At 38.1% G+C, this 23,394-nt stretch overlaps 1 protein-coding gene and 1 long non-coding RNA gene across 4 annotated transcripts in view; one reads left to right on the top strand and one right to left on the bottom strand.

Annotated features, from left to right (window-relative positions):
* Positions 1 to 2,604, top strand: part of LOC138685655 (uncharacterized) — an 84,751-nt gene extending 82,147 nt beyond the window's left edge. The window contains exons 2-3 of the long non-coding RNA XR_011325010.1: positions 110 to 436; positions 2,470 to 2,604. This is a non-coding gene — a long non-coding RNA (uncharacterized lncRNA). The remainder of the gene's footprint in view (positions 1 to 109; positions 437 to 2,469) is intronic.
* DSCAM (DS cell adhesion molecule) overlaps positions 1 to 23,394 on the bottom strand; it is a 471,653-nt gene that overhangs the window by 265,608 nt on the left and 182,651 nt on the right. The gene's annotated exons all lie outside the window — the stretch shown is intronic.

Genomic DNA, 23,394 nt, shown 5'->3' with positions numbered 1-23,394 from the left:
GAGGTGAATGAATGGCCCTACTGTTTTCACTGTTATTCTTCTTTCTGCGTTTTAATGGTGCATTACCAAAACGTGAACTGCCTTCTCCGACTTTCTCCTGTATTTACAGATACCATTAAAAGCAGCCAGGTTGCACTGATGTGTGTTCTAATGGCTGATGGTAGCATCTAATGGTGTGAACAAGATGGGAAATACCTGATGTTCCTTTCAATGACAGAAGAGTGGTGCATTACAGGTCATGGAAGTAACACAGACTGCCATCAGTAAGGATGCCCTGGAAATGTTTATGCCTTCTTCGCATATTATTCTCACATGCCATGTTTGTGGATTTGATAAAAGCTAATCATCCTTGCCTAATGTGAAGAGCGTTCCAGGACTATCTGTGTGGATTGCCCACTAGGTGTCATACTAGAAGGCCTGTGTTTTATGCATACTGGTGAGTCAACTCATGTTCAGATAAAGGATACATCATATACCCTCTGCACCACAGGCCACAAATAATAATAATTAAAAAAAAATTTAAAAATATGGTCACTCTATACATTTGCTCTTAAAACAAAATAAGCACACTAGTATTCCTGGATGCATTTCCAAGGCATATGTGAGAAGAGTTTCAAAAACAGTATTCCCCAAGAAATACATTAGCTGAAAGATATTCCGGTACAGAAGTTTCCCCAGAGAATCTGATTATGTTTAAGTGGCAATGCTTGCACATTGCATCTTCAAAACATCAAAGTGGGGTTCCTACTATTGGCTATGTTACAGGTAAAAGTTAAAATATAAACAAACTGGCCAAAAGTGAAAGAAATTACATTAATCATTATTATGTATGAAAAATTACATTATCAAAAGCACTAAACTTCATAAAAAATTAGTGAGCAATTCAACAGTTAAGGTGAAAACCACACAGTGAATACATTACTGTACTAAACATCACCTGAAGTGGTTTAAATACACTGTACAATATTGTAATATCATCCACCAGCAGCGATGAATACATAAAAAAGAAAAATAATACAGGGCTACATTTTTTATGCCTGTGTGTAAACAACCTTTTCTTCTGCAGCTGCAGAAAATTTCAGTGTTTGAATGTAGCTTTTTAACTACCTGAACATGCTCATGGTGGGTATGCTTAGAGTTTACAATGGCAGCTCAGAATGATGTATAAACCTGCTAACATAGGCAGAGACTTTTTAAAATACTAATTCCAACATAACCTAAATCGGGCCTAACTCTAACTTATACTCAAATCTAACTCATCTCGTAGGTCGGCTATGTCCTGAAGCAGTAACCCACCAGCAAACCCAACTGGCTGGCAGGTCTGCCGAACTTTGGAGATAAATGAAGGCAAAATCTCTCAAGAAAATACTATCACTAATTTAAATTATTTGCTTTATAAATTTAAATTAGAAAGGTTGTAATCACTTGCCTTCAGGAATCCTTTTATTTCTGCCTATGTGTAAATGGTAAGATGCCCACTTTTTCTCCAGCAGGAGCTGATTGTCAGTACACTGCAGTCACTTTCCCAAGACTACCATTAAAAAACACATCACACCAACTCCATCTTGATGATGGTCCATTTGCACAGGTTTCTAAAAAATCAGCTCAGGATTGTCTGTCCCAGTTTTAATTAAGTTAATCAGTTGTAATTACAGGTTTAAACACTACCTATGCACTTGCCAAAAAAAGCCTTACATTTTTTTCTTACTGCCTCATATTGAATACTCTTACGAAGCACTCATACAACACCTGCTTCACATCAAGATCTGCTCAAGACAGGTAACAGTGATACCAATTTTGGTATCATGTGGTAATATCTTATAACTGACAGAACTTCATCACAAAATGGTTATGAAAGTAGTAATTTTATGTATCCCTCAGAAAATACCACTAGAAAGTCCAAGTCTGACTAAGAGAAACTGATTTAGTTCCATTAGAACTCATTTCAAGTAGCTGCCTAGTTTTGTCACTGTAACTTCAAAAAATGCTAATTAATTCTAAATCAGAATGTATGTAATTATAATAGTTTTCTGCTGAAAAACAAATTACCTGGTGCCCTTGGGGTGAACGAGACAGAAGATATTTCATATTCCTTTCAACAGCCTAAATATTTTACCTTTTAGGCCATGAAAATAATGTGCCAACCATAAACATCCCCTTTTTACCCCTCTCAAATGTATAGAGAGACTGTTTTCTTCCTCTTAGCACGAAGACACTAAATGAGTTGACAGTCTGCTTGCCAGTCAGTTTAATCTCACTCTCTCTGTGGGTTTGTGGGAAAACTGTGGCATGCCAAGCTATTTTTGGCCAAATGTTACAGTATAAAGAGCCTTCAGGAGCTTTCATTTAGTGAGTGGACTAACTGGCAGCTGTTGTACCTGCAGAATGTGAACTGATGTTGCCATGGAAATAGAATAACTTTTTTTGTTGTTGTTCTGTCTTTGCATATTTGGATTTGCCCTAATACAGAAGTCAGTCTGGGAAGAGTCTTCAAGAACAGTATGAAAGACGAGGCTGCCTCTCGGACAGAGATCAAAAGTTATTTGCATCTATTTCAGATAGTAGTCATTTATGAACAAACAACTTGAGTTTCTCTTCCTAAATGGCAAGCAGGTGAAAAATAAAAATCCACATTTCATCTTTGTCTATTGTTGACTGCCATATATTTTCCGTTGCATTTTTCATACTGACCAAACTTCACAAAAATGTGCCTCTTCCAAAAGGCTGTGGGGACAGTTCTGTTTGCTTTCTTTAACACAATCTGTATTATAAAAAAAAAAAAAAAAAAAATATGCGCATAAGGCTTATAAATTTGTAATAAAGGAATTTACACTTTTGCATATGATCCAGAGCTACAAAGCTATGCAAAAGATAGACTCTTCAGCTGCATGACAACGGTAGCCCTAGAAGGGAAATTTATGTGCCTCAAGATGATGCAGTTCCAAAAGAGACCTCCCCACCCCAGCCTGTCTCCATCTTTAAAAAAAGTCATGGAGACGTTTCCATCTAGTCATAAAATCATTGTTGCTTTAACAGACAGTATGTTAACCTTGGACTCTTCAAATTGCCTAAGTATGAAGTCACTGAAAGTGTTGCAAATCATGTTTTCACACAGGGAGAATTTCAGAAAAGGGAAGTATTATTGACACAGTCAGTAATGTTTCTTTTCTGTACTAGTTTAAAGACTTCAACAATAAGAAAGGAGCTGTAAACCTCAGAATTTACCTCAGTTTGACAAAACACCAAGAACTCATGATTTCTGCAGAGTACGACCATGCTCATTGCAGACAGACAAACCACAATAAGAAGTTAAAAATGCATGGGTTAGGTACAAGTGGTTACCATATGATTTCTGCCCTAAGAGGAATACGGCCCATGTACATTTCTCTGGAGGCGGGGATGCTGGTGAGAAACAAATCCACAAAAGGTTAGGATTTTCATCTAAACAGATTAGAAGCTCAGGTCTTACCAGAAGCCAGTAGGGGTTGTGCCCTTCATATAAGAACTTAAACACTGGCAAGCACTTTGTGGAACAGTATGTAGGATTTGGGGGCTTTTGTTGATCTGGTTTTTTCTTTTTTTTAGGGTAGTTGAGATCCCACTGTTTTTCCTGTTGTGGTAATTTTATCTCCCACTCAAATGTCAGGGGAGAGGCAAGATCTTCCAATATACTGGCTGTCAGCACTTTAACAGCTACAAACTGATCAAGGAAGGAAAATAAGACTTTTTCTTGTTGCTGAAATATTCTTTAGATTTAGATAAATCTAAACACTGTTGCCCCTCCAGGTCTTCACATTTTCTTCACTTTTCCTCATTTAGTTCCACATCTACTTTAATAAATATTTAACTACATGCACTAGCACTTCCCATTTATTCTCTCCTTAGTTTAAAGATTAATGTAGATATCCAAAAAAACCATCTTAGCTTAAAACCTTGGAAAAATCATTTTGTTCATGCATGCATTTAGACACAACCATGTTTACCTGATTTGCTTAATGGGATAGAAGATTTCACAACTGCATATTAGCCTAAGAGTCAGAAAATACTGAAAGAAAGATGAGGAAAGGATATTCCTCTGAGAAAATTTCTTATGGACTCATTTATGATTCTGATTGAAATCTTGTCACACTGGAATCAACAGGAAAACTGCCGTGGTCTCCAGCAGGACAAAAATTTCATTCTTGTTTTGGTTATTGCTTTTATTTTTCCCCATAAATGAACATACCTGCTGAGTTCCATAATTTTCTTTTATATTCCCAGTGCAAAGGATGAAACCGCAGTCCAATATACAAATGAGGCCTAAATTTTCTATCAGACATATCAAGGACAAAGGCAGCACTGTACACATGTTGACTCTATGCACAGACTAAAGCATGACTGCAGCATGCCTAAGTATTGTTGGTGCAGCTGTAACCTGTCTAGTTGGGGCACTGGAATCCATGAAACCCTAGGAGAATACACAAACCTGTCTGAGACCTGCAATACTTAAGAATGAAGCTGTACAATTAGTCCTTGAGTAATTGAAGTCAGCTCAGGTATACCTCTAATTTAATACAAATTCAGCTTATTTATTGAACTGGCCGTGTGTCTGTCTCGAAGTTACACACTGGTACATAGAAGCGCCATGAATATTCACAGTGTAGGTTTCAAATCTATGCAAGTTATCTGCATATTGTACTAGTTAAAAACAATATTTTTAAAGCCTCCAGAGTTTTCTTCTAATCTAATAATGCAAATAAGAGGTTTTGCTTTCTGAAAAGGCTAGGGGGCATATTTGTAACTCACTGACAATCAAACCCCTTCCAGGATCCTGGGCCATTTCAGCGCGCTGTGTATAACTAGAAATTGCATTTATCACAGCTAAATAATATTCAGATTCTTTCAGGCCTTGAAAGGAGCCATACTATCTCAGATTTATTTATTGACAAGGTCACTCTTTCCCCAGATCAGCATAAATGTTTTTGCTTTGGTTCTAGAATTGTGACCTGTAAACTTGAGCTGACATTTACCAACACCCCTTGTTGCTTTTGACTGATTCAGGGCCAAAGTAATCTTATGGTAAATTCATCAGCTTCAGTGGTGTTCCATGGTGATGAACTTGACTCCAACCTCCTGTATTTAATACGATTTTAACATGAAGGACTAGCGAATAGCAAGATATCTCTAAGAGTAAACTGTATTTCAAATTTCCTACTTGTATTTAATGAGTTCTAGCACTGTATTTAAAATGGCACTATATTTAGGCTGCAGTATTGCATCCATAAATATAATGTAGTGCCAATAAATATTTCTCTGTTGACATGCAATGCAGAATCCTCACCGCAACCATACATCACACTTTTTGTCAACCTATCAGTCTGTCTGACTACAAGCTAATACATCTGTTTCTGCTTACATTTTTAACCTTAGAAAAGTCTAACTTGGGCTTTGCTTATTCTGCAGGAAATTTCTGGATCTTTCCGAAAATTTTCACAAATAAAATTTTCTCTGGAGTATCTATTAACTATTGATATTTAATATATGCAAATTGAAAATAAACAGCAACTCCAATTATGCCTTTTTTTTTCTTTCTTCTCAGTTTAACAACTCCCCATCTCCTTCTCCCACACCATTTTGTTGTTAGTTCTCCTCCAGCCATCAGCCATACTACTCACAACTCCTATTGTGAAAAGAACAAGAACTACCTCAGATCAGAGCAAACCAAGTTTCAAATCTTCCTCATGTATCGCAGAGGAAACAGGGGAAGAAAAAGAAAAAGGAACATAAACATCCATTTTTTAGCTCCTTAAGATAATGTTAAGAAATTTTGGACCAGTAACAAATGAAGGTAGGTCTGCAGAAGCAGGCTGTAACCATAAGGAAGAACAATCACTCCTCCAGCTGTGGGCACATGTCTGCACCTGCACACTCTGCTAATGCAACTTCACCATGCACAAACCTCCCTTGTCAGAAAAGCACAGACACAGCAACACAGCAAATGACCTTGTCATTTCAAAAACCCTCCCCAAATTTCATGATTTTCATACCTTTCATCTAACAATTAATATCAAATAATTCTTTACCCACCCTCATGAGGACAGTTTTCCAATCCCACATAGTTTCACTAGCACTAGATGCAGTCCCCTTAAGAAGTCTAGCAAAATAAACAATAGTGAATCATAGATCCTTGAAAATTATTCCTTTTTGCTTTAAAATAAAGGAAAATTCTCAAAAAAGGGAAAATTCTCAAAGAAAGGAAAATTCTCAAAAATTTCAAAAAATGTATAAATGCCAATATTTTTGACTCATTTCTTGACTGCTGTTCTTCCAAAAGCATCTCTTCCTTTAGGGAGGATATGCCATATAATGCTTAAATGGTATTCCTTTTTTAACTCAGAAAGTCTGCTTCCCAAACCTCCTTGAAGGCAATTTTCCAACTAGCTTTCCCACCTAGTAGGGAATATCTAACATCATTCCACAAGCCTGATTCAAGGTCATTGAGGTGAATACACAGCCAATGTTTCTAATGACCAGAGGCCCCTCTCTTTTGCAAGTCAGAGAACTTTATTGTACAAGAAGGTATCCAGATAGGGAGAATTAAAAAGCAATCATCTCCTGCTGAGACTAGATCAGAGTCCAAACTGCAGTCTTTTAAATTTTTTTGTGGCTGTGTGCAGGCTTTGTAGATGAAATGCCAAAAGCAGAGAATCTGATTGCAGTGACCTCATTATTGCTATAAAGATCCTTCAGTGGACAGTAAATGTGATGAGCTGCTAAATAATTGATTATTTCAAGAACTTAATGCTGAGTGCTTTTCACGCATCAGTACAACATACAATTTTATAGGTGTTGGTGTGTCAGCAAAACTCTGAACCACTCACCTACAGTTTGTAGTTTCTACAGAGTAGAAAAAAGAAGTGAGTCAGAAGCATTTCCCTTGAAAGCTGAAAAGCATGGTTTGCCATCAGCTTCTTCAAAACCAAACTGCAGTAAAGTTTTGATTCAGCTCTTTGCACTTAAATGCAAACTTCTAATATCAGTATTGCTGAGAAGGAGATGTTATTTGTTTATGGCAATAAAGCAGCAAATTCGCATATGCTTGAAAGGTTTTAATGGAAATTTTCCCAGCAGGTAGAAATTTTACTCCACCCACACAGAGCATATTGCTGTGCAGGAACAGCTACTGCTCCCAGCCACGGACAGCACATAATGCAACATATCTTAAGTTTCTACTTCTCAGATGTCCTTGTAGCTTGCCAGATAAATAAAGATCAAGAGAGGTGCCCAAAGTGTTAAGGAACAGGGCAGAAAGATTCCACAGTAGGAAATTAGAGATGGAAATGCTCCATTTAAGTAAGTACTTCTTAGATCCTTAGAGCTGTGCTCAGCTTTGGGCTCCCCAGTACCAGAATGATATTGACATACTGGAGTGAGCCCAGTGGAGGTCAAGGGGCTGGAGAACATGGTGCATGAGGAGAGGCTGAAGGAAGTGGGCCCATTCAGCTTGGAGAAGAGAAGGTGAAAGGGAGATCTTATTGCTGCCTGGACCTCTCTGATCAGAGAATACACAGACACTGGAGCTGTATGTTTTTAGAGGCGTGCAGTGATAAGACAATATTTTTTTTTTTTTTGCCATGAGGATCGTTAAATACTGGAACAGAGGCCCAGAGAGGTTGTGGGACCTCTGTCCTGGGAGGTGTTCAAGATTTGACTAGTCATGGCCCTCAGAAACCTGATCTAAATAGACCTTTTCTGAACAGGGGGTTGAATTGGATTAGCTTCTGGAGGACCCCTTCAACATAATTTATGATTCTGTGAGACATGAGAAGGAAGAAAAGACTTGGCACCTCTAGCCCAATTTCCAGAATAATATAAAATATTAGCCATTTAAAATATATGCACTGTGTCACTATGAAAAAGATTCTGGTTCAAAGTTCAAAGCTGTTATTAACATTAGCATTCCTAATAGGGACTCAAACATAAAATTATCTTAAAGACTTAAACCAAATGAACAGCAATTCAAATGAAATCTGAATAGGAAAATAGGGAATAAATAAGTAATTGACCTACTTGCGGTTTTTTCCCCTATCCTTGGCCTTGTTTACTTGTACCAGATCTAAGGGAAATGTTCCCCTCCTCTGGAATAAGCTTTATTTTTCCTAAAATGCCATCATATCTGGAAGGCATTTAGGAACAAGCTTGATATTCTGAAACCATATGCATTCACAAGTGAAAGAGAAACAAATAATAGTGACAACCAAGCTGTGAATAGCTATTAACATCGTTAGAGATTGTGATCTATCTACAGACGAGTCAGAAGAATACACTTTGTATTTCAGTTATTTAGTTGCTCTCAATTTTCCACAATTCTAGCAGTGTTTCGCCCAAGTGATATCACTTGACTCCGAATAAACTAAAGGTTGCAATTTGTACCTATAGCAAAATTCATTGGTTTGGGTTCCCATTAAAACATAACATTTAAAAGAAAAATCAGAGCTAAACTGGATGCATGAGGATATCCATTTGGAGCCTAATAAAAGTGTCTTAGAGATCCAGGCACAAAACTCAACCTTGGTGCAAGCTAATTATCAAAGTTTACATGACAGATATACTGATATAAATCAGTTGCCTTATTAATTCTCCTTCCTGGTTAGTTTCTTTGACTCTCCTTCACTTGACATCCCTATTTATTTACTATAACTGGATGGCCCAAAATGATAGTTACTCTGACAACCAAGGAAAATTAGAACATCATGACATCAGCAAAAAGAAGAGAATGCAGGAACAAAGAGACTAAAATGGAAGAATGAAAGATTTGGTCCAACTCACTTTCTTTTCCTCTCTAACTCTCCTCTTTCTCATTTCTGCATGATAATACATCCCACTCACATATTCTCTCCATAAATTCTGAAGTAGTAGATAACCCCAAGAAGACTCAACATTTGTGTATATGGAATAAGAAAGCATGAAAATATTCTACAGTCTTTTTTTTTTGTTAATCTTTCTGTGTGCTGTGTGCATGTCCTTACCAGTATGCAAACAAGTATGTAGCAGCAGTGCCAGAAGGAAACAAAAAGATGGTCTTTGGATGTTGAGACACAACAGCAGCTTCTCTACAAATAGGAAAATTCACTGTGAAACAAAAAATATTTTGCAGTACAGTTACTTCTGGATTATTATTTACAATTATCCCTTTGTCACCAAAAATAAATGTTTGCTATTCTATACTTAAACCAAAATAGAGATATCTATGGTCAATACAAGTCGGTGGCAAAAGCCTCCAGTACTCAATCTGTACTGAGTGTTCTGTAATCTGAGGGCAAACAACGCAATTCTTATGACTGCTCCTTCATGGGAGCAAAGTGTCAGCAGGTCAGATAGAGACCCCATTGTTTGTGTAACTGATATTCCTCTCTGCTTCCATCCTGGTGAAGTGGAAGTAAAGGGAAAAACAGCTGACTTGGGTACAGAGGTAAGAAACAGGGATGGAAAAGGTCTATAAGTGGCGCAGAAAGGTTTTTCTCTGAACTTGAATGTGTCTTGGGATTCCTCTCTGAAATCATTGGTACACAGGGTTTTCCTAATGCCCAGCTAGTTGCTGAAGGCCTGTAAAGAAAAATACCCTTTTGCTGCCACCTTTTCCCACATAAGCCCTTCAAGGACAATGTTGTCGTGCAGCTGGATGTCCAAAACTCTACTGATAACTCATATGGGACCTAAAGTGGTGCATATGATAAAGATATTATTTAAGCATTATCTTCTGTGTAGGAAAATGCCTTAAAAATTTGTATTGACATTTTATTTGGGTTACAAAATCAATCAGACAACCAGAAGCTGGACAATGCCAGAGATTAAATAGCTGGTGTGATCTTGTTCTTTCCCTTTTCCTCAATGTCCTCAAATTCTTCATCACCATTAAATGCTGCTACACTTACATCGTGTCTTTGCCTTAAGCAATCGCCTTTTCATCGCATAGCAGGAATGGTACCAGCAGCTCAAGGCAAGACTGCAAACAGATACGACTGGATCTAGGAAGCATTAGCCAAAAAGCAATAGGGCATGTATTATCTCTTGGAAGGGTGGTTGCCAAAGTTGTAGGAAGGACAGACATAACCAAAAAGCAAAAGCCAGGGGCGTTCTATAGCAAACTTGAGGCAATGCTTTATTATGACCATATCAGCGGTTTTCTCTGACACCTCTAACAAATTCAGGGAAACACCTGAGAGCATTGGCTGTAGGGTAAGTCATTGCAAAGGCTTAGTGTGGCTGAGGCATGTTCAATGCAAACAGGTGGTTCTCATTTTCTCTTAACAGCAAGGATCTAACAAGCTCTGTGGAGTATAACATCTACTGCAAATGGCAAGTTTTACAGATTACAGCTCAGCCAATTTTGAACAACCCCTCCTTAAGACATCAAAATGATCCTCTCTGATTTCAGGGTTATCTGCTTGCCCTGCTACAAACATGAAGACATCCCAAATATTCAAATCACACTCAGATCTTTGTATACATGACAGAAATTAGGTCACCTTTCAACCCACTGATGTTTCCCAGACGCTGTATAAGCAGGTAACTGAACTGCACACTTGGTGGGATTTCCAGAAAATCACTGGGCATCACATTTCACAGAGCAATAAAAGCTCTTCAGTACTTAGTAATATTCATGTATTTCCCTCCACCACCTCCTGTTTTCTGTAGCTGTTAGTGGCATCGCACATTCGGAAGAAGCTGGCCTGTGGGTCCTGAGAATGTAAGCCTTATTTAAATGCAAAAAAAGGACAAGTTTTATGTTTTCTTTCTTTTGTATTAATTACACTGATTGATACGACAGTGGTCTTCATAATTTGTACTTTCTTTTATCACCTCCTATAAGTGGTGGAACTCCATTTTAAAATGCCCTGAGATAAGACCACAGTAACATTGTAGAGAACAAAAAATCTGTAAATAATATCCTAGCTCCGGGGAAAAGTTGGTGGGAGTTATTTATTTCAGTGCAACTACTTGTTCAATCTAGTTCAGCCATTCCTGATAATGATGATTATTCTATTTTATTCCATCTTTTGTCAATGTGAACCTAAAATAGGTTAACTCTCATCTTTATGCAGAAATCCTGGATATTAGATAAAGGCAATAACTTCATTAATATTAAGAATAATATTAGGTATTATCAGCAAGATGAAATAATTAACAAAATCTGAAAAGTTAGATTTTTTTTCTAGAAACTTATTTCATTTCCCTCTTATTTTACATATGAATTTATGTATATGTCTTGAACTTTTTTAATTGATGGGTTCACTGAAAATTTAGGTGATTTCTGGCAAAGATCCAGAAAATCCGGAATTGATATACATACTTATCTAAGATTACATACAACATTTTGTTATTGCAACAGATTCTTTAATACCTTCAAAAGAGTTTTTGTATTCCCCTCTTCCCAATCTCTTTATTATTTAAATTTGTTGCTTAAATGGTCTACATTTTTAGCATTTCATTTTGTCTTGTGTTGATGTTGAAATTCTAATTCCAACTCTTTTAAATAATCAATATGTACAATTTAGTCAATCTTTCTGAAGACCAAGAGGTATCCAGTTTTCCAGTTGACTGTATAGGCAAATGCTCTGAATGTCAGATACTTTACTCCGAAGGAGGCAGAACAAGACTTCTGAAAAAGAAGCTATAAAAGCTTAACAAGAAAAATCCTTCTCCCTCTCAAAAAGTAGCCCAAACTTAATCAGATTACTGCCATACTCCAACAGCCCTTTGGAACACTGAAGACCTTTTTGCCCATGAATGTCTATTCTATGTTACTGCTACAGGTACTGAAATTCCATTTGCCATGTAATGTGAGGAAATGCCAAGAATCAAATTGTACCTAAAATTGCAGTGGTTTGGGGACAAGGTCAAAGGTCCATCTCAAGCTTATGTGATCCATCAGGCTACTGTAATTAAGGTATAACAATATTTGCTGCCATTCATACTTAAAGAGAATTTTTTTCAAACAGGGCTTAAAATAAGCATGAAATAAAATTATGTCCCAATGGTAATGATGAGTTGGCAGATCTGTAAATGTCAGAAATACAAACAGAAAAAATTCCATCCACCCACAAAGAAAGTTGAAAAAAAAGGATATATAGTCTCAATCCTTCAGTATCCTCCTGGGACCAAATGGGTTTACGGGTTTAGTATAGCAGGGTTTAAAAAAAGACAGGAAGCTGTATTAAAAACAAAAACCAAAAAAACCCCAACCAACCAAAACAAAACCAAAAACAAACAACCAAGCAGAAACTACAAGTAAAAATGCTGATGGCTGATATTTGGAAGTGGAAGAGATCCCTTTCCTTCCTAAAGCTTCAAGGTCTCTTTCTTTACTGCCTTTTCACCAAGAAGGAACATTTAGCTTTAAGGAGCAGAACTAGGAAATGAAAAGACATTCAAATACTTGTCCTTTTTGTTTCTTTGACTTTTCCTGACTAGATGTCACAGTTGTGACTGCAGAGAATCACCCTAAAAAAGAATTATTTGGTATATATAAGGTATTACAAATCAAAGAGCAATGGCTTGTAGAACCAACTTTTCAAATGCAGGCACCTACACTGGGCATGTAAAATGTTTCTGCACCCTGATTTGATAGGAACGCTTTAGACACCTGTTTGAAAATATGATCCCAACCAAAAGCTGGATGAAAAGTTGGCTCTATGATCTGACAGTAAAGAATTTTTTTCTTTGCCACACCCCTGAGAAACTCTGATGCAGGACTGCTGCTCGGAAAGCTAATGGCCCAAAGCCTATTTAACTCAATGGGAGACATTTCAGTGACTCCGTTAGACCATTGGATTGGGCTCAAAAAGATTAATTTAAAGGTTTTTCATGACAGAATTTCACTTTAGTGACAGCATTTTCCCAAATTCTGCTGTTCCCAAAAGCAACAACTCAATATTCATTTAAGCATCTGAGTTGATGTTAACTGCTACAGATTTCAGCTCCAGAATATAGGGATTGTCCCACCTGGCAAACGCTGATTATTATATTATTCTCATCCCCAAAGAAAAGCTCTATTTATAGAAAAGCAAAGCAGTTCTTTTCACACTGATTATTGAGTCACAGTAATTACATTTCATATGGGAAACATTTTATATCCAATTCATGCAGTATGTGAACAATTACATACCCTATGCCAATTATTAGGTAGCATGTACATCAGTTAGCATGTGCTCCTGATGTATCACACAGTTAATATAGACATATTTAAATAGAAAAAAAAATGACATCTAACAAAAAGTAGTCCACCTCTGACAGTAAGCAAAATACTGAATTTCCAGCTTATTAGAAATTTCAGCGTCTGTTAATGTTGTATAGGGGGTAAAAGCCGACATGTCAATGTTCTTCATTGAAGAGGTATTCATGGAAAAAAAGGCTCCAGATTCTGAAATACATCACTTTAAGGTCCCAAGCAAAAGGAAACATTTCAGTATTTCTGAAACTTTTTTTTTTTGGGGGGGGGGGAATGACACTAAACTCTTGATTTCTGTCAGTTTAAAAAGAGGAATAGGTATTATGGAAGCTGAGGTTTGGACCATCATTCTCACCTACAGACCAATTCCTTGAAGATTTTCACTTCCCAGGGGTAATGTAGATATCGTTCAAGCAGGGCCAACATGTTGCCTTGTGGGAACTGAAATTTGAGAGCTGAATGGCATTATTATTTACTGTGCAGAGCCTTCTAATCCAGCTGTATCTGCTATAATCCAAACAGCTGACCAAAATAAATCTCTGCTGTCCTCTGAGAAATATGGTTGTCAAACAAGCCTGGCCTATGGGGAAGCATCCAAGCTGTAACTCCAATAAGGCAGTGCAGAGCTAGGGAACTGTGTTTTGCTCAACTGCTTTGTAACAAAATATTTGTGGGAATTTAACTGAAAATTATTTCAATAGAACCAGCCTCGAAAGTCAAATCTGTGCACAGATAATTGGGGTGGGGTGATGGTGGTGAAATCCTGAAATTTGCTGACATGCCATATCCATGATTTAGTCCAACAGTTAGGGCCATAATCATACCTCTAGGCTGTGGCAGAGCATGCTGTGCAGCTGAGAAATGAAAAAAAATGAGAGAAAGCTCATCTTTATATTTCCTTTCCCTGGGCCAGTTTGCCAGTGTAAGTTAGATCATTCTCTGATGACAGATAGCTATAACCCCTGGAGGGCCAAGAACCCTAGCCAAAAGTTCATGAAAGTCCACATGAGGGTTTGCACAGACATCGCATGCTTTTGGTTTGGGCAGCTAGACACCAGAGACACATGGAGGGTGAAAGAGTTTGAAAGTAGCTTGAAAGAGTTCCAGGTTGCAGAATTGCCTTCTCTAGTAGAGATGTAAAGCACTTACCCTCCCTCCCAAAATCCGGTCTTAACATGAGCTCTAGCAATTTAGAATAATTACAGGAAACAATGAAAGAGGAAGATGGCCAAAGGAGAATGCATTTATTTCTACAGACTACTAATTGCCACCCTGCAACAAAGTCTAGATCTACACATCAAGTGAATCTAAAATATGTCTAAGTCTGGTATCTTACCAGGAGATGCTCTTTCCATCCTGTGTTCTACATCCTGTTCAGCTGAGTTCTAGCAGTTTACAACATAAATGATTAAAAGTAGGAAAAATTAATGGTTTGGGGTAGCAAAAGTAGATTGCCTAGATTTAGGACACACCTATCATGAAACAGAAACATGTCTGCAAGTAGGATTCATGTTAAATACCTAACCAGTTCATTATTTTTGAAGGCTGTAGTAATTTTATTGCTACTGTTTCTAGAAATTTTTATCCAACTGCAGCACTTATAATCTAACACTGGCATAGTTACATCTGGCAGTGCTGCCCGACCAAAATCAGCATCCACACAGAAATACCCCTCTAAAGAAAACAATTGCAGCGATATACGGCAAAAATACCACTGCAGATAGGCAAGTAGGAAATACCTACAGTAGCCATTTGGATCAACTATTTCTCATGAGTCTCTTGCAACTGTATACCAACTATACCATACAGGCCAATAACCAGATGGTGCTGAGAATTTTCTTAAAACCTTTAAAAGAAGAAAATACATCATTTCATCACTGTAAAAGATATGTATATCAAAAGCAGTAGCTCAACAGAATAAGCAGTGTAAACCTAATAAAAGGAAATCTCCTGATGTTGAACACTCAGTGCAACACTGAAATAATTTTCATTTGCTGTTTAATATCGTACATTCATGTAAACACAGCATGTTCTCAGCCAAGTATAGAAGTATGTTGAGAATAAAAGTACATCTCATTTCTTAATAAATTAGAAGAATAAGGAACTCCTTTAGGTAAAAAAAAAAAAAATCAACAGAAAAAAGACCTTGCAGTCACTCTTAGATGTCAAATACCATTAAATACAACTTTGTCTGTTGCTAGAGAAGATAAAAGCTGTATTTAAAAGCCTTGCCAAAAATGTCCTTTTCAGTACTAATTAGCATCAATGGTCAAAGCCGCTAGAGCAAAAGAAGAACAGAGAGAGGGAGGACAAGAGAAATAAGTACCATCACTGACACTAACAGGATTTTTTTAAGCTTTGTCTCATGATACATTAAAGGATATTTTTCTTTTAATATAATGTCCTAAGCTTACAAGCGCTATGAGCAGATGCCCTTCTCAATCTGCTCTAAAATCAAGTCTAATAGCACACAAAGAAAAGCCACAGCAGAAACTGCCTCTTCCTAGAGTTTTCCCAGACAAGAAATTAGCAGCTCTATAACATAAAATGAAGCAGAAACCTCCTTGTCATATTTGAGAGTACTTTTAGTTCCTACTTCACAACTGTTCAGCCCACACCTCAGATCACGGGGTAAAGATTAATGTACAGTTAAAGAACCTTGCAAAGACAATGAGTCCACGTGACCATGTGGTTTTTGTCTTCACGCTTTTTACAGTCACCTGAGTTTCATAGAGTCACAAAATGTGGAATCTTACTGTTGCAACAATCACATTCATTGGGAATTGCAATGGATGTATTTTTGGTTTCTTGTTTTTTCCAGCTCTGACTGTGCAAAACAGACCTTTGTTAACAAGTGAAAGCATTAGAGGTCAAGAGATGCAGGTGTCTCCTGTTTCATAGTGGAAAGCAGGTTATCAGGTCTGTTCCACCATGTTGCCAAAACCAACTTGATCTTATCTTTTGGAAGTGCTGGTGGTCAGCCTGTGCACTTGTCTCCCTTTTGCTTGCTACCTCCAATGCACCTGGCAAAGCTTAAAACAAAAACAAAAATACCGACCAAAAAACCCACCCCAAATGTTTTCACTTGCATCATCACCCATGTTTCATTTTCATTCCTTTCTACAGTTTAGTTTCTTTCAAAAATACAATGCCTGCTAACTTCTCATTCACACAGAGTTAAGGCTGGAGCAATTGTGGAAGCGGTGCAGTTATATGGGTATAATAAGACATGAGAATTCCTATATTTCATAATTACTAATAACTCAAAGTATGGGTCAGAGCCTAAAAACTGATTAGCCCCTTGAGCTTTTCATGTCTCTTCTTGTCATGAGTGGCATGACAGGGGAAGAAGAATAAACAAGCCTTCCCTCTCACACTCAGCATATAGGCAGCCTAGGGCACGGAAAGTCTCTATGCATGGGCTAGAAACAGCGTTCACAAGATAGCTACACCAGCTTCCACCAGCTTAGATTTAACCTGTCATTACGTTTCAGTCCTTTCTATGAGGGGATCCTCTTTCACATTCCTTTCAGACTGACTTCATGCCCTGAATTCTCTGAATTGGTGCTAAATGCTTGAACCAAACTTTCCAAAGATGAAAGCCTAGTTTGTCCTCAGCATCCTGCCAGTATTTGGATTTATTACTGTAACAATCATTGAGAGTACAAGCCACGTAGTACATCTGAGATGTAGGCTTCCTGTCATTATGGAGAGGATCTCTATGTGATCATTTTAGACTGCTCACATAGTACTGAACAGATGGAAATAGCTTTACTCCCTATCAGTCTTGTATGAGAATCAATGAGTTAATGATGAATGCCCAGGCATCACTGTTCAGCTACCGAGTCACGCTGTGTTTGGTATCTCAACTGCCTGGAAGTTAACACAGACAAAAAAAGTGTTTTTCCTTGTATTCTGAAATAGGGTGTTCCAAAGGTTCAAGGCACTGTTTTTAGGAAATGACCTTCAGTGTATGTGGTGCAATAAAGCCAGTCTCTTTCCATGCAACAAAAACTAGAAGTGACGAACTTCGGCATATCTACAGCAGACAAGCACAGTGAGGCACATCATGCGAACAGGTGCAATTTTGTTAGGATGCATCCAAAATAATTTGGGGTCTAGACAGAGTCATCTAGCAAGCCACCATTTGGACAGCTCAGGTTTATATTAAAATCTGTACAATAGCTGAGACATAGGGTACGTTTTACAACAATGGGGACAATCCTGAGTAAATAATTCCATGGTTTCACAGGTTAATTTCTAGAATAACCACCAGGATATCTTTTGTGAACAGAAGACTTAAAAGAGCCTTGCATTTTACCACATCTGTACATTCATTCAAACAAAACCAAAATAACTTGAAAGTGAAAACACTCCTACATTTTGTTTGAGTTCTGAACTGCAGGTAGAACACTTATCTAGAATATTGAAATGTTACATTAAAATATATTTCTGAAGAGTTTGATGTGTGCTTCTATGTACATACTACACATATTAATTAAATTTTCCACTCAACACCAGATTTGAAAATCAAAATGCTGAGAAAGAATATTAGGGTTGTTTTGTTAAGACAGAAAAAGAGATTTTTACCTCAAAACAAAAAATGGCCAATTGAACAAAAGTTTATGGTACTCTTCATTTCATTAATTTTAAGTAAGTTAAGTCTGCAACTGGTATGACAGGAAATTATATTATTGCTTGATGTTCATTTTCTCTTAATTATTAATATCATTCCATTGGGCATCCCCTCTTTGCCCCAGGATGCACAGCTACAAGGAATTCAAACTGCTGTTTAGCAAAGTGAATGCCCCATCCAGATCTCCATGGAAATCAAGCTGGCTCATACTTCTCTATAGGAACTAGAGCCTCCAGTTGCTGAAGGTTAGTTTGTATAAGCAAGTCCAACCCACATGGGATGAGGAGGAGATGAAGGTCAGCAAAGAATATCCAGTTCTTTCTCTGTAAATGTGTTCTGCTTCACATCTAAAGTTGTGACTAGGAAGGGCTTGATGCAACACAAGAGGAAGAAATAAGAAGGCAATATGAGATTTTTCTTTCCAGCATGTTTCATGCAGTCTCAGAAATGCTTTTTGACAGCTCCTCATGTGTTGAAGAGGAATTCTTCAGTGTGCAATCAGCAAGGGGGTCTCTGTAGATGCAGGTTGGCATATGGTATCTCAAATTTCTCAGTGACAAGTGGCATGTTAGCAGAGCAACAGAGTAGCAGGGAAAAAGACGTTTTGCTAATCACTCCCTGTTGCCCACACCCTCAGGCAGAATCATATTGCTTTATGCAGATGAGCTCATAACAGTTTCTTCAATTTAGCTTTTATATAAAAAAGTGCCAGCTCCTAACGCTATGTCAACAGGCACCCGAGGGCCTTCCACTTTACATTGCAAGTGTATTACTATTTAAAGATGAGCTTTTAGCTTAACATCATTGCTTGCCTTCAGAGTTTAATTACCGCCCTCCCCATGAGGCCCAATGAGCCATCCACTCCTCCCACGGGAGTTCTGCCTGGCAATGATCTTTAACTAAATAAGTAAATGCCAAATAAGCACTTCTTAAAGATGCAGTGTCTTGTTTTCTGCCTGGCTTTGAAGCCTGCAGAAGCCAGGCTCTGATTTGCATCTCACTGGCAGCAAGCCATGTTGAATATAGCGTTCTCTGTTATAAATCTTATCTCTGATATGAACTAGAAAGGGGATTTAAAAAATGGAAAACTTTTTTCCTTTGCTGTTTCTTGTGCTCAATTATCCTACATCATTACCTATAGGCAGACGTAAATCACTGAAACAAGAGCCTCTTGTACCCAGTTATACCACCTGTGTCTTACACAGATACGGCACTCTATACAGCCTGCATTTGCTACAATACTCCTCCAAATTATCTTCCTATATTTCTTTTTACCACCTCTGTCTGTAGTAGAATAGTAGCATTACAAAACAATTCATTCCCTTGAAATAAACATCCAAGACTTAAAACAGGTCAACACAGATGCACTTAATTCTATAACAAGTCAAGCTACTGGGCAAGACACAGAGGCTAACAGACTCAACAGTGTCCATAGAAACAGGAATTTAAACAGAATTTTCTTTTAAGGAAGGAAATAACAAAAATTGACACAACCAGATATGATTTCTGAGGCACGGCAGTATTACAAAGCAGCTACAGGCAGAAAAGAGGATCCTAGTTCTTAGAATCCTATACCCAAATACACAGTGGCACCCAGCACACAAAAAAAGCGACCAAGAGATGAATGAACAATAATCTAGGACCCAATGGGTATCTTTGCAAGTTCCAGTTACTCAGCAAACCAAGAAACGGGGAGGAAATACAACACTGCAAAACAGCAAAGAGCTGTTGCACTGTGAAGGAGACAAGATGTATATGCTCCTTGCACCATCTATACTTCAAAGCAGCACACACAGCTGTGATTGCACTGGAAAGGAACAGACCAGGTGATCTGCTTCACCTTACTTCTCTGCTAACAGGAAAATAACCCACTTTTGGCATATCCTACCAGAGTAGTAATCATGACACTACATTATTTCAGAAGGCCTAATCACTGGCTGTGATTTCTATGGTACTGTTCAGAACACATTGCAAACGATATTGTGCCTGTCTCTCTGGGATTTGTGCCTGGCTTCAGAAACAAAATGCAGGCTCTACCGTCACAGTGGCTTTGAAGAAGAGCGGGTCTGAACTTAAAATGAAACTTTTCAGCATATAATTATATAAACATAATGAGGTTTTTTGTAACAGTTGCAAGAAAGCACTTTCTTCCACTGTGTTACAGAATATAAAATCTCTAATCATAATGTTCTGGACTAAATAAAAGTCCTTCCATTTAACATAGAGAGGGGAAAATACTGTTTTGTTTGTGCATCAGGCTGGAAAAACATGCAAGCTTCCAAGCAAACAGAGTTCACAGCAGATTAACCGTCTTTAGAAGAAAGAAGAAAGCTACAGTTTCTTGCAGGGTTCCTATGAATTATGGATGCGTGGTTATTATGGTAGCAGGCCTCCGGTAACATTTTGCTGTGTTAATTTTCCTCTTTTTGATTTTCCATTACTTGTATTTATAAGGAAAGTTATCGAGCATCAAAACCCAGGAATGTCCTTAAAATAGCTACTGGCTCTCTGAAGGTGTGAACAGTAGTTGAATGAAACTGGTTCTTCCTTATCTTTAAGCTTTTACTTTTATATTGTGTTCCTCACCAGAGCACTTGAGTGTTTTTCAAACATGACCATTCCTTCCTTTTAAAACACTAACTAAAATGAGAACTAAGCACGCATTTCTTCACCTGTCAACTCCCGTGCATGTTGCAGGGTTTGTTTAGCTACTGTGGCAAAGCAAAGCCAGGCAAGTGATTTGCTTTTTTTCTTTTTCCTTAGACAAAATCATTCATGATAATTTCAGTGGAAGGACATAGCTATCGCTTTCTGTATGCAGTTTTAACTCTGAATCACTGTTTTGAAACAACAGAAATGTACAGGAATTATGTCCAAACACAGACTCTTCCTGTTCCCTTGAGAAAATTCTTCACCTTCACTGGCTCGACCAGATTTGGAGAATGGCACCATAACAGATGCTCTGCTGCCAGTACATTTCTCCAAACAAGGCGGCTAATACTGACAAAGATTTCCAGGTACGTGGATCCTGGACACGGATCAGCCATTGCTTCTGTCCTCCATGGCATGCAGCTTTTAAATACTGAATAAAAATAATAATAATAAAAATTTCCTCCTGAGATGGGTGCCATTTAAGGCTTCTATTCGATTGTATGACCAAAGAGACTAATTTGCGTGGGTGTTCTCTCTGTTGGCCTACCTGTGGCTAAACAGCACGGCAGCTCCTCTGCAAGCCTGCACTCTCATCACTGCAAGGGAGCTGGGTGAGAGTGAAAGCCTGGAAAAAATGCTGGAAGTGAGGAGAAAATAGGTGCTCAGGACGTGCTTGTGGGGACAGAAATGAGAGAGATCACTACTGCAATGATTATGAAGGGAAAGCTGACTTTCCTCGGTTTGCATGTGTTCGTCTCTGGAGGTAAGGGCAGAAACACTGCAGCTAGCAGGAACGCCCAAAACAGCATGGAAGCCAGCAAGAGACCTTGAGCCAGCCAGCCTGGAAGGACAGTAAAGCAGAGAAAGGCTGCCACGACGGATGACTGCTGCTGCAGAGCAGCAGTGAAAGCTTCCATATTTTCTGGATTTTAAGCACCTGTCAGTGTGGAGAGCTGCCAGGAGAGGGCAGGGAGCAGGGATCCTCCATCACAGCTTGTTCAAAATGGTCTTGGCTGGGTTGCTGTTTATCTGTGGACTATCCTCTGTTGACTCCTTCCCTAAGCAAATTCACGCTCTACTCATCTAGCAGCAGTCAAAGGGCTGACTGGGTCTCACATGTTACTAAATCACTGATTTTAACGAATTTAGAACATAATCACCAAAATTCCTCATATTTCAATGACGCAAGTTAATAAAAACAAGTAAATTCACATCAAATAGTCCCTTAAATTTTGATATCCAAGCATTACAGAATCAGATCTTCAATGAATATGAAACAACATTGCTGGCTTTAGCTAAAGAAGCCTCACAATTTTGCTCCTTCAGAAAAGATGGCATTTAACACCTCTAGCAAAGGGCAAGCATATGTTTTGCCAAAAAGAATGTTTTGAACATGAGAACTAATTCCATATCAGCTTCCACCATCTTAGGTATTTTATACCTCCTCACCCGGTACCCATCAGGCCCAAGCAAAATACAATCTCAAGCAAGTTGCATTGAATATGTAAGCAATGTGTATGCAATGGCTTACTAATACAGCAGCACTGGTGTGGTTCCTGCTGACACAAAAGCTCTTGTCTTGCTAAGAGCTACAGAGGGCTTAGAGGTCAACACAGAAACTGTGACTGACAGTGTATGGCTGCTGTAAAATATAGCCCCATCAGTCAGAAATCACACAGAGGTGATTACTCACATATTTTTTTTAATGATCTGGCATGATATTCTCCCTGTGTTTGTACAGTTATTTCATCAGGGACAGAAGCTACCTATACTAAATATTCACCTCTGGAATCATTTTCTGTCAGGAAAAATTTGCCATATTCAACTACTTTAAAGTTTGCTAGATTCTGTTCTAGTAACAGTTCAACTAGGAGCTGAAAATTTAAGCACAGAGCATGGTAAGGCCCAACATGAATAAAAATATAGGAAGGTGGTTGCTTGGAACCTCATTTTTTCCATTCCTCCTCCCTGCTAATTTTAGACACCTAACACCAGGAATCACTGCCTTCAAGCATCATCGAAAAGCCAAAGCCACATCTAAACTTCAGGGCGTGTGTTAGGTAGGGTGATTTCCTTGCTGAAAATGCTGTTTTCTCTCTACGTGCCCAGCTCCCAGTAAAGACCAAGGCAAAATATTCATTGAAAGAGGGTGCAGGGAGACAGGACTGTCTACAGTTAGAGGAGCAAGTAGTTAGGGAGTGGATTTCTTTTAACAGCTTAAAATGTCTGTCTTACAGACTCATGGCAAAGGTGATATTTGAAACCTGTCAGGAGTTCCCATCCTGCTTTGAAACAGTTAAAAGTATTACAGGGCCTTAAGACTTACACGTTTGCTCATGTCTGTGTTTTAAGAAGAGAACGGCAGAACTTCCTAAAAAGATGTGGGCAAGTGAATCATTCTGGGAGTCTTCAGCAATTTTCTCCACATTAAGTAATTATACTGAAGAGTTTCCCACATGTGTACCCAATTTCTTGACAGTGGTATTCCAACTGTAAAATCAAACTTCCTCTGTGTCAGAAGACCCTTCTTGCACGGTTAAATGAAAGCAGAAGGTTATGCCACAAGTAGCACAAACTGAAGAGCTGGATGCTATTATACGGCCTTCTTACAGATTTACTCCTTCACTAAATATGATAATGGTATTATTTTATATACATACAGTAATTACTGAAATATGTCAGCTATCTGTAAACAAGCATTAAAGATCAGATAAAAACAGATTTCTTATGTTTCAGACATGGATTACTGTTAAAATCCAACCCGGAAATTGAAGCAATCCTAAGCATCTTTTTTTTTTTATCAGCATTACAGATCCAAACCATCTGTACTTAATTGTAAGACAACGAATTGTCTAAAAACCAGCGAGGATTAAGAGGATAAAGCTTCTTATGGATA

This window comes from Haliaeetus albicilla, chromosome 6 (genome assembly GCF_947461875.1).
Source record: "Haliaeetus albicilla chromosome 6, bHalAlb1.1, whole genome shotgun sequence".
NCBI classification, from domain to species: Eukaryota; Metazoa; Chordata; class Aves; order Accipitriformes; family Accipitridae; genus Haliaeetus; species Haliaeetus albicilla.
Note: the sequence above shows the minus strand (reverse complement) of the source record. Positions and strands in the feature narration are given on the sequence as shown.